The sequence below is a fragment of the Balaenoptera musculus genome, chromosome 9 (genome assembly GCF_009873245.2).
Source record: "Balaenoptera musculus isolate JJ_BM4_2016_0621 chromosome 9, mBalMus1.pri.v3, whole genome shotgun sequence".
NCBI classification, from domain to species: Eukaryota; Metazoa; Chordata; class Mammalia; order Artiodactyla; family Balaenopteridae; genus Balaenoptera; species Balaenoptera musculus.
In genome coordinates, this window is record NC_045793.1 from 99,871,646 (window position 1) to 99,881,174 (window position 9,529).

Consider the following 9,529-nt stretch of genomic DNA (forward strand, 5'->3'; position numbering starts at 1 on the left):
CGAGCAACTAAGCCCGTGCGCCACAACTACTGAGCCTGCGCTCTAGAGCCTGCGAGCCACAACTACTGAAGCCCGCGGGCCTAGACCCCATGCTCTGCAACAAGAGAAGCCACCGCAATGAGAAGCTCACGCACCGCAATGAAGAGTAGCCCCCTCTCGCCACAACTAGAGAAAGCCTGTGCTCAGCAACAAAGACCCAATGCAGCCAAAAATAAATAAATAAAATAAATTAATTAAAAAAATTTTTTTTTCCTTCTGGAATGAATTACCATTAGAATTATAAGTAATGCTAAGTTGATTAAAGGAATATAAATATAATTTTATATGTAATTATACATAAATTTTTCTTGGAATTATTTCTCTTCATGAGCTGGTGTTGGTTTTTTAATTAGCATGTACTTGTAGATGAATATATATATTTACTGATAAAATGTGATAGGACTCAATCAATTTTATTCCTGTTTTTTGATTTTTTATAGATGTGATCCTTGAGAAATCTGGCTCATATAAATAAGAAATAGAAATGGACAGGTTTTTTTTTTCCCATTGGTAAATTCTACCAAACTTTTTTTTAAGTTTTATTGAAGTATAGTTGATTTACAATGTTGTGTTCATTTCTGCTGTACAGCAAAGTGACTCAGGTATGAAATGGACAGTTTTGTTATAGTAATGTTGTTCAAGTCTTTGAACTCCTTCTAAGTTATATGCCCCAAATCACATTGATCTAATGTCAAAAAAAATTTTGTTCATTTTTGTTCAAATATTCATTTTGTTCAAATGAAAATCACCTTATTTGCAAAAGGATGCAACCTGGTCACATTAAAGAAATTTCTCTACCTCTGGGAAGTTGCCCAAAAAAGGCAAAAAAAAAAAAAAAAAAAAAAAAAAAAGTGACTCTGTTCCACAGCAGAGATTAGACGACAGGTTTATGACTATTTCTTTCAGAGCAATTCCAGGAGAAAGTAAGCTGGCAAGGGAGCATCATGAGAAAGACAAGAGTCCAGCGGCCTGGCTGAAGAAAGACGCGGGAGCCCCATGATGCTCGTCAAGCAGCCTGGGCTCTTGGTTTACAGGGTGCTAACTGCCCCATTCTATTTGTTCTCTGAGAAAGAATGGCCAAAGGGGCCTGTACCTGGAGAGTGACATCACCAAGGTGAAGGGAAGGGAAGTTCTAAGGGGGAAGTGGTGTCAAAGCCATGGAGTGAGCTAGGACCATGGACCAGGAACAGTCTGCCAGGTGGGGGAACCGAGGCCAGGCTGTGAGGAGCGAGACAGAGGATGTGGCAGCGGAGGGAGCGGGGCCGGCTGAGAGGGCACAGGTGACCACATGGCGTGGCCCCGCTCGTTCCTGGAGAGGAGGAGGTCTTCTGAGGCCAGGAAGCTCAGCCCTGCCGTCGGACTGCTTGGTCAGGAAAGGGGTCCTTCGTTTCCTGGGATTGAGGAGGGAGAGGAAAAAGAGAGGGGGCGGAAGAAAATGTGGTTGCGTGATGCACGTAGCAGGAACTGGTCACGGACAAACCTCACTTTTCCATGTGAACCAAGATGCTCAGCCCCTCCCACGTGTTAAAAGGCGCACAGAAGTTTGGGGTCTTTAGGCAATGAGGGAAGTTTGGATCTTCCCCTGAGGGAGATGAGAGAGGCCATAGACTGGGGTCCTGAGGGGCTCTCGGGTGGTTCAGATCTCCAAAGCTGCAGCATCTCCTCCCTGAGCGGCCTGCCTTAGGGTCTCTCCGACGGCCCCATCTGGTTTATCCATGTCTGGTTCGTGTCTCAAATGTAGTTTCCTACTCCAGAAAAAAAATGGTACAGAATTACCAAGCCACTCTATGTGGTCTTTTCAGCTCCACAAAACCAAAAGCGAAAAACAACTTCAGACCAGAGGCATAGTTTTGTGTTTTTTGGTAACCATTGGAATTTCTAAATGTTGATTGATGCTGGACCTATTTCAACGGCAGGGTTTAGAACGCCAAGATGAGATTTTCTTGCATATAGCTGATTCTACTTTTATACAATGCAATCAAGCATAGACGTTAGTAGTGGAGAAAAGTAAGAGGTAGTTAGACCACATATAAACAGAGACCTTGACATTTTCACTGGTAGCTCAACATATGTCCTTGCAAAATAAGTGGAACTCCTTTGACCCCCAGTTTCCCCATAGCACAATTATGACAGTGAAAAATAGAGTGAAAATACCTCTAAATTCCTGTGGGTTATACACAATATAGTATTTATAATGTTTATATGCACATTCTAGTTATATAGTCACCACACACATACAGGATCTGAACCCCAACACCCACAGACCTACATGGTCACCCCTGCACATGTAAATAATAACCCTATACTCACACATAGGTATGCCCCACCGCATACACGTATTCACTCACACACGTACCTGCCCCACCCTTTCTTTAGACACCCAGAAGTACATGCCCGCTGCACCATCTCTCAGCCACCAAACCCTAACTTTCTCTACTCCTTATGCTTTCTCACATTATCTCTCTCTTTCTAACTCTTTCTCTCTCAAACACGTACACACACTCACCTGCTCACTGAACACCCCTCCATGTAGCCCCACTCTCACACACAGGCTCCAGCACACAGCTCCCCAACATGCCCCCCACATAATGCATCAACTAAAGTACTCACCTCCCTCTTGCACACACTCTTGTCCCCACGCATGCACGATCCCCTCTCTCATATGTACACATAGCCCTCTTCACTCACACACACACATTCCCTCACTCACCCACATCTACATTTTTATTCAGCATAGTAGCACGGGTGTAATTAAGACAAAAATGTATAATAAAAAGTGTAAGACCCCCAAACTTGTTACATGCATGTATCTTAATCCTACATTCTATGTTTTTTTGCATTGTTTTGTTGTTTTAATGAAGTGAAATGAAAATTGAAGCCAAAATACTGTGGAATTGCATTATAGACAAGTTAATTTATGAGACTGTATCAAGGGAATTTAGCTATAAGACTTTGCTATGGAGTAAAAACAGGAAGAGAAGGACAAAAATATAGATGGACGATGAGGAGATGGAAGAGGGAGAAAGGGAAAAGGAGAGGAAGAGGAAATGACATAAATAGTGGAAGTCGTCACTACCAGGGTTGCATGAGTGTGTACCCAGGTTGAACAGCACCTAAGGAGTGAGAACTTGACCAATCTGAGACAATATCCTTTCCTGGTCACCTGGATTCACAAATAGCTCTTTGAAGAAACTTCCAAATGTAACTTTCACTATCAGCAACTTTTTCACTAAGTGCTGCCATTAGAACTCACAAAACACTTTACTATTTAAATTAAACTTGGCAACAGTACCTTACACTACTTCCTAAGTTGTCCCACTCACTACCAAGAATATATGTTAATTTTAAAAAATGTGTAAGCATTGGACCTCTGCTTCTGGAAAGATGGAGTAGACTCACTTTTCCCTAGTCCTATCACTGAATACAGTTAAAATCCCTGGATATTATATACTGACAAGAAACCTTAAAAAAACTCTAAAAGGCAGAGAGAAGAAGGCAGACTGACCAGGGAACTATGGACTCAAGGCAAGAACTCTCCTCGGGATTTCTTATCACCTTGTCTCAGACGTGGAGCTGGAGAACTCAGGGACTTGGAAACACCAATGGGCACAAAAAGCAAAACCCCAACAAAGCTACTCTCTCAGATGAAAGGACAGGAGAGGGGCAGCCTGGTAGGACAGAAAACTTACACACAATAACCACTCTATTGCAGCCAAACACCACAGGAAACACTGCGACACCAACCCCACCCAGGTCAGCAAAGATCCAGTGGGTGGCCCAGACATCCACCCTCAGGAGGCTGTAAGGAGGTGCCCCATCAGGGGTGTCAGAGAAAACCATGTAGGGAGTTGGACTTTCATCCATGCCATCTGGTAGTGAGACCCCCCACCCTCATGGTACCAGAGAAGACCACATGGAAAGCCTGGGTGTCCACTGCCACCTGGCAGAGCCAGGGGCCACCTCTTCCTGCTGGGATGGCCTCAGGGGAGGCCTAATGGAGAGTCAGGACCTTTCCCAGTGTCTAGAAATCACAAGGTCATTCCCCACTTCCTGCATCAGTGAAGGTCATGTGGGAAACAGCAATGAGGTGCCTCCACCCCTCGCAATCAAGGAGGTATCAGCAGTGAGGAGCCAGCACTCCCACCCCTACCCAGCAGTAACAAGGAACCCCAGAGGGGAGCCTGGATTTCCACCCCTACCTGGCAGTAATGAGGTGCTGTCCCCACTTTCCAACATCAGCAGAGTCCTGATAAAACACAAGATTTAAATAAGATTCAGAATCTCACAACATAATACCCAAATTGTCTATGTTTCAACAGAAAATAATTGATCATGGCAAGAAACAAGGAAATCACAACTTGAGTGAGGAAAGACAATCTACAAACAACAAAATTGAGTTGGCAGCGTTGTTACAATTACCTGACAAGCACATAAAAGTAACCATCATAAAGATGCTTCAAGAAGGGACTTCCCTGGTGGCGCAGTGGTTAAGAATCCACCTGCCAATGCAGGGGACACGGGTTCGAGTCCTGGTCTGGGAAGATCCCACATGCCGCGAAGCAACTAAGCCCATGCACCACGACTACTGAGCCTGAGCTCTAGAGCCCGCAAGCCACAACTACTAAGCCCACATGCCACAACTACTGAAGCCCACTCGCCTAGAGCCCATGCTCTGCAACAAGAGAAGCCACCGCAATGAGAAGCCCGCACACCTCAAAGAAGACTAGCCCCTGCTCGCCGCAACTAGAGAAAGCCCACATGCAGCAACAAACACCCAACGCAGTCAAAAATAAATAAATAAATAAATAAGCAATTACAAACATGCCTGAAACAAATGAAAAAATAAAAGTACGAGAAAATATAAAGAAGGACTAATAGCAATTTCAGAACTGAAAAATACAATAATGAAATAAAACACACAATGAATGAAGTCAACAGAAAAAGAGAGAGGACGAGGGAAAATATTAGTGACCTTGGTGATGGAACAACAGAAGTTACCAAATCTGAACAACAGAGAGACTACAGACTGAAAAATAAGAATAAACAGAGCCTCAGGGATGTGTGGGACTGTACAAAAGCCCTAACATTCATGTCACTGAGGTCCCAAAAGAGAGGAGAGAAAGGACTGGCAAATTATTTGGTAAACTATTGGCTGAAAATATCCCAAATTGGACAAAAGATATATAAACTTACAGATCTAAGAAGATGAGTGAACTCCAAACAGGATAAACCCAAGAAATCCATGCCAAGATTCATTATAATCAAGCTTATAAAAACTAAAGATGGGGGCTTCCCTGGTGGCGCAGTGGTTGAGAATCTGCCTGCTAATGCAGGGGACACGGGTTCGAGCCCTGGTCTGGGAAGATCCCACATGCCACGGAGCAGCTGGGCCCGTGAGCCACAACTACTGAGCCTGCGCGTCTGGAGCCTGTGCCCCGCAACGGGAGGGGCCGCGATAGTGAAAGGCCCGCGCACCGCGATGAAGAGCGGTCCCCGCACCGCGATGAAGAGTGGCCCCCACTTGCCGCAACTAGAGAAAGCCCTCGCACGAACCGAAGACCCAACACAGCCAAAAATAAAAATAAATAAATAAATAAAGTAGCTATAAAATTAAAAAAAAAAAAAAAAAAAGAAATGAGGGACCTGGAAAGGCTTTAAAAAAAAAAAAAAAAACTAAAGATGATGAAACAAATCTTAAAAGTATTGAAAGATAGGAGGAAAACTTATTTATAGGGTATAACTATTTGGTGACAATGGTTTTCTCGTCAAAAATGATAGAGGCCAAAAGGAAGTGGCACAAGTTTTTTGTGAGCTGAAAGAAAAGAACTGTCACCCAGAATCCTCTATCCACAAAAATACTCTTCAGGAATGAGGGGAAATCAAGACTTTCTCCGACGAAGGAAAACTACAAGACTCTGTCCACAGCAGACTTACCCAGACCTACCCTAACACAATGGTTAACAGAAGTTCTCTAACAGAAAGGAAATGATAAAAGAAAAGAACATAGGAAGAAAAATAATAATAATCTAAGAGCAAAGAACAGGTAAATGAAATGGACTTTTCTTTTTGAATTTTCTAAATTATTTTGGATTTCCTAATTTTCTAAACAGAAATTATAAAACTGCCTGATGTTCTCAATATTTGTAGAGGACATATTTAAGACAACTTTATTGTAAAGAAGGGAAATTAAAGTAATGTAAAGGAAGGTAGTTTCTCAGCTTTACTAGAACTGTTCAAATGTTGAGCCAGTACACTGTGGTAAGCTGTGTATATAGAATGTAATACCTCAAGCAAACACTAAAAAAGCTATTCAAAGAGATATACCTAAAATTGCTATAGATACAACAAAATGAAATTCTAAATAACGTTCAAGTAACACATAGGAAGGACGACAAAGGAAAAGGAGAAACAAAGCACAGAGAAACAAGAAAAAGAAAATATAAGGATTAGAAAGGAAGAAAAAAATCCTGTTTTATACAGTGAAGTAGAATTAATAAATGGATTAAGCAAGGACACTAGGTAAAAGGATAATATAAAGAAAAATCTATTTTCTTTTTATATACCATCAAGAAATTAAAAGTGAGACTTAAATAAAGATACAATTTACCATAGCATTAAAAAGATCAAATCTCTAGGAGTAAATGTAATGAGAAATGTAAGATGTACACCAAGAAAGAATAAAGTGATTTATGGATTAAAAATTAAAGAAGACCTACATAAATGAGGGCATATATCCTATCGTGTTTTAAAAGGCCCAGTATTGACAAGATGGCAATTGGCCCCAAATTGATCTGTATATCTAACACAATCACAATTAAACTCCTGACAGGAGCTCTCCCCACACCAGTGTCAATGAGTGAGCCACTCCCTCCTACCCAGAAGGAAGGTACACAACCTGCAGACTGCTAAAGGAAAAGCAGGCAGACACAAGAATGCATTCTGCATGATTCCATTTATATATAGTTCAAAACAGGCAGCACTAAAGAAGTCAGAATAGGCAGGACTTTCTAATAATCTACGGGGTTGTACAGTTATTTTTGTGTATTTTCTATGAGTGTTTCATATGTTACGTTAGAAAAGGAAAATCAAACCAAATAAAAATAAAGATTTTAACCTGTTTCTCAAAATCTAAGGGGCAGTTAATGTACTGCCCATATAACCCTCAAAAAAGTCATTATTTCATGATCTAGGAGAGAATAATTTAGATGATAAAGTAATCGTTTTGATAATTAAAAAAAAAACCTCCAATAAGTATCTATGAGTACCTATTTTCTTCCAAGCACATGATTTAATAATAAAAATAAAAATAATAAAACCTACTAGTGTCTTATGGTTGCACAACGTGGTTTTCACGTTTTGCTTATTTATAAATTTGAGCTTTATTGTGCCCATTTGAGAGATGAGAATACTAAGATTGTGAGTGAGAAAGTGACTTGCCCAAGGCCCCTTTGTCTGTGAGTAGCAGGTTGGGACCTGCAGCAGTGGGGCACCTGAGTAATAATGAGAGAGAGCCCTAAGTTCATTTCATTCTTTGTACTAGTCACAGTATACGACACTTTTTGTTCCCTTTAATGCTTAGGACAATCCTCTTAGTTTCATAATTTTTTAATAGACTTTATTTTTTAGAACAGTATTATGTTCACAACTAAATTGAGGGGAAGGGACAGAGATTTCCCATATGTACCCTGCCCCAACACATGCATAACATCCCCCTTTATCAGCCTTCCCCCCCGACCCCAGAGTGGTACATTTGTTACAGTTAATAAACCTACATTAACATCGTTATCACCCAAAGTCCCCAGTTACATTATGGTTTACTCTTGATGTTGTACATTCATTCTACGTGTTTTGACAAATGTATAATGACATGTATCCACCACTGCAGTATCTTACAGAGTATTTTCACTGCCCTAAAAATTCAACGTGTTCCATCTATTCATCCCTCTTCCCAAAACCCCTGACAACCACTGATCTTATTACTGTCTCCATAGTTTTGTGTTTTCCAAAATGTCATAGAGTTGGAATCACACGATATGTAACCTTTTCAGATTGGCTTCTTTCACTTCATAATATGAATTTAAAGTTCCTCTGTGTCTTTTAATGGCTTACTAGTTCGTATCTTTTGGGCACTGAATAATATTCCATTGTCTGGTTGTACCACAATTTAATTATCTCTTCACCTATTGAAGGATAACTTAGTTGCTTCAAAGTTTTGGCAATTATGAATAAAGCTACTATAAATATCTGTGTGCAGATTTTTTGTGGACATAAGTTTTCAGCACCTTTGGGTAAATACCGGGGAACCTGATTGCTAGATTCTACAGTAAGAGTGTGTCACTTGTACAAGAAACTGCCAAACTGTCTTCCAGAGTAGCTGTACCATTTTGCATTCCCATCAGCAATGAATGACAGTTCTTGTTTTTCCACGTCTGCACCAGCATTGGGTATTGTCAGTGTTCTGGATTTTGGCGGTTCTAATAGGTGTGGAGAAGTATGTCACTGCTGTTTCTATTTGCAGTTCCCTAATGACATAAAATGTGAGCATCTTTTCATATGCTTACTTGCTATCTATATATCTTCTTTGGTAAGATGTCTGTTCAAGTCTTTTGTCCAGTTTTTAATAGGGTTGTTATCTTATTGTTGAATTTTAAGAGTTCTTCTATATTTAGGATAGGCAGTCCTTTATCTGATATGTCTTTGGCAAATATTTTTCCCCATCTGTGACTTGTCTTTTCATTCTCTTGACAGTGTTTTGTACAGAGCAGAAATTGTTTAATTTTATTGAAGTCTAGTTTATCAGTTCTTTCTTTCATGGATCCTGCCTTTGGAATTTTATCAAAAAAGTCATCACCAAACCCAGTATCATCTAGGTTTTCTCTTGTGTTATCTTCCAGGGGTTTTATAGATTTTCATTTTACTTTTATGTTTATGTTCTATTTTGAGTTAACTTTTGTGAAGACTAAGGTCTGTGTCTAGATTCAATGTTTTGCATGTGGATGTTCAGTTTTTCCAACATCATTTGTTGAAGAGACTATCTTTGCTTCACTGGCAATGTTGCTATTGCCATTTGTCAAAAGTCAATTAACTATATTTATGAGGGTTTATTTCTGGGCTCTCTATTCTGTTCCATTGATCTATTATTTCATCAATACCACACTCTCTTGATTACTGTAGCTTTATAGTAACTCTTGAAGTCAGGTATTGTCAGTCCTCCCACTTTGTTCTTTCCTTCAACATTGTGTTGGCTATTCTATGTCTATTTTATGATTTCCATTTTATAGATGGAAACAGGAACTGAGACTCAGAGAAATGACTTAATTTGCTTCTTGTCGTCCAGCTGAGAAATGATGGATCTGCATTTATTCTTCCTCCAGACTTGAGTAGGACTCATTTTGAATCAAAACAAGACTTGTAAAAATGTATCTCACCTAGTAAATGCACATCTTTCAACCTCTTCAAATTGTTCAGTTTACCTTCTCTGTAATTTTAT